This window comes from Ovis canadensis, chromosome 10 (assembly GCF_042477335.2).
Source record: "Ovis canadensis isolate MfBH-ARS-UI-01 breed Bighorn chromosome 10, ARS-UI_OviCan_v2, whole genome shotgun sequence".
Taxonomy (NCBI): Eukaryota; Metazoa; Chordata; class Mammalia; order Artiodactyla; family Bovidae; genus Ovis; species Ovis canadensis.
Window position 1 is genome coordinate 38,862,890 of NC_091254.1, and position 2,664 is coordinate 38,865,553.

The window sequence follows — 2,664 nt, forward strand, 5'->3', positions numbered from 1 at the left end:
GTATGCAGGTCAGGAAGCAACAGTTAGAACTGGACATGGAACAACAGACTGGTTCCAAATAGGAAAAGGAGTACGTCAAGGCTGTATATTGTCACCCTGCTTATTTAACTTCTATGCAGAGTACATCATCAGAAATGCTGGACTGGAAGAAACACAGCTGGAATCAAGACTGCCAGGAGAAATATCAATAACCTCAGATATGCAGATGACACCACCCTTATGGCAGAAAGTGAAGAGGAGCTAAAAACCCTCTTGATGAAAGTGAAAGAGGAGAGTGAAAAAGTTGGCTTAAAGCTCAACATTCAGAAAACAAAGATCATGGCATCTAGTCCCATCACTTCATGGCAAATAGATGGGGAAACAGTGTCAGACTTTATTTTTTTGGAGCTCCAAAATCACTGCAGATGGTGATTGTAGCCATGAAATTAAAATACGCTTACTCCTTGGAAGAAAAGTTATGACCAACCTAGATAGCATATTCAAAAGCAGAGACATTACTTTGCTGACTAAAGTCCGTCCAGTCAAGGCTATGGTTTTTCCTGTGGTCATGTATGGATGTGAGAGTTGGACTGTGAAGAAGGCTGAGTGCTGAAAAATTGATGCTTTTGAACTGTGGTGTTGGAGAAGACTCTTGAGAGTCCCTTGGACTGCAAGGAGATCCAACCAGTCCATTCTGAAGGAGATCAGCCCTGGGATTTCTTTGGAAGGAATGATGCTAAAACTGAAATTCCAGTACTTTGGCCACCTCATGCAAAGAGTTGACTCATTGGAAAAGACTCTGATGCTGGGAGGGATTGGGGACAAGAGAAGAAGGGGATGACAGAGGATGAGGTGGCTGGATGGCATCACTGACTCGATGGACATGAGTATGAGTGAACTCCAGGAGCTGGTGATGGACAGGGAGGCCTGGCGTGCTGCGATTCATGGGGTCGCAAAGAGTTGGACACGACTGAGCGACTGAACTGAACTGAACTGAAGGGAAATAAGAGTTACCGGATAAGATTGCTCTTAAGTAATAAATGGATTAAGATGAGTGGAGCACTAAAACAGCATTTGACTAGTAACAGCTTCTCAAAAAATTCCCATTCTTGCTCTTTGACATTAACTCTTCTCTCCATACCCTGAATCAATCTTCAACAATCCATGTGCAAGTACTTTCATGCCCAGGTTGGGAATCTCTTATAGAGTACTAAGTGAAAGTTGCTCAGTCGTGTCCAATTCTTTGCGATCCCGTGGACTATATAGTCCATGGAATTCTCCCGGCCAGAATACTGGAGTGGGTAGCCTTTCCCTTCTCCAACAGAGTAGTAAAAATGACTTTAATCTACCACATAAAGAGGGATGATAATGAAACATTTCATGTTTTACAGTTCACAGCATTTTTTTAAGTATGCACACATTTATACGTAGATATTTTTCTTAACATATTGATACCTTTACATGGGTCACCAAAAAAGCACTTATCCGAAATACGTAGAAATAAAATTACACATTTTCCAAAGGCATATCATCAGTTGTCTGTTTATTTGACTTTCATCTCTGAAATCCCCAGGAACTAGAAAAGCGAGAGAAGGAGCCCCCACCCATCAAGAGGTCATACTGAGTGATTCCAAGGAACAGCAGAAAACCTATACTGAATCCAAGTTTTTAACTGCCAGGTTTTTAACTCCTGGCTACAGTTCCCAAGTATGACATAATTTAGAAACTTGGCGTAGGCACAGGAGAATCATGGAATTTAGAAGTGTCCCTCAACATGTAAAATTTTAATGAAAAACCCAGAAAAGTCATAAATTATCATAAAGAAATTCAGAAACAAACAAAAAATTTGCAAAATGCTAGGGGGAACTTTTTAAACCAAAAAAAGAGGGGAAAAGGAAGGATAGCTGTTTTATTCATGTGTAAGTTGAATGGAGGGCTTCCCAGGTGGCTCAGTGGTAAAGAACTCACCTGCTAATGCAGGAGACATTCGTTCGATCCCTGGGTTGGGAAGATTCTCTAGAGTAGGAAATGGCAACCCACTCCAATATGCTTGCCTGAGAAATCCCATGAACAAAGGAGACTGTCAGGCTACAGTCCAGGGGACCGTAAAAGAGTCAGACACGACTTAGTGACTAAAAAACAAGTTGAATGAAATCTTCCTAATCCTTTCACCCTCTTCCTGTTCTTGAGGCATCTTCTGCACCACTGATTGCCGAGGGCCATTACGCCACCTACTATGAAGATGGAACAGCCAAGAACGGTGCTACATTTCCAACCCAAGTTGATCACAGAAGTTTGAAAATACACATTTTCACCCCAATCCTACAGTACAAGCATGACTACCCACAACAGTTGTACACATAAGGACTTGTTCATATAAACCCTGGGGAAAAAAATCCCAAAGGCTTCCTGTTGCATTTCTTTGAACCCATTTGTTGACTTTTAGTCTGATATTTGACTTGAAAATTGTAGATAAAATTAATTTTTACTGTAAGTCTCATATTTACCCCTCAAATCCCTTATGGTCAATCTCATTAATCCCTGTCACAGAAAGGAGAATGCACACAGAAGAATCTACCAATTCAGACAAAATAGTTTTCCTCTGCCCCTATTAACATTTAACCTTAGACATATTCTGATAGACAAACACCTATCTGGGCATGAGTGTTGTTCTCCATGGTCAGG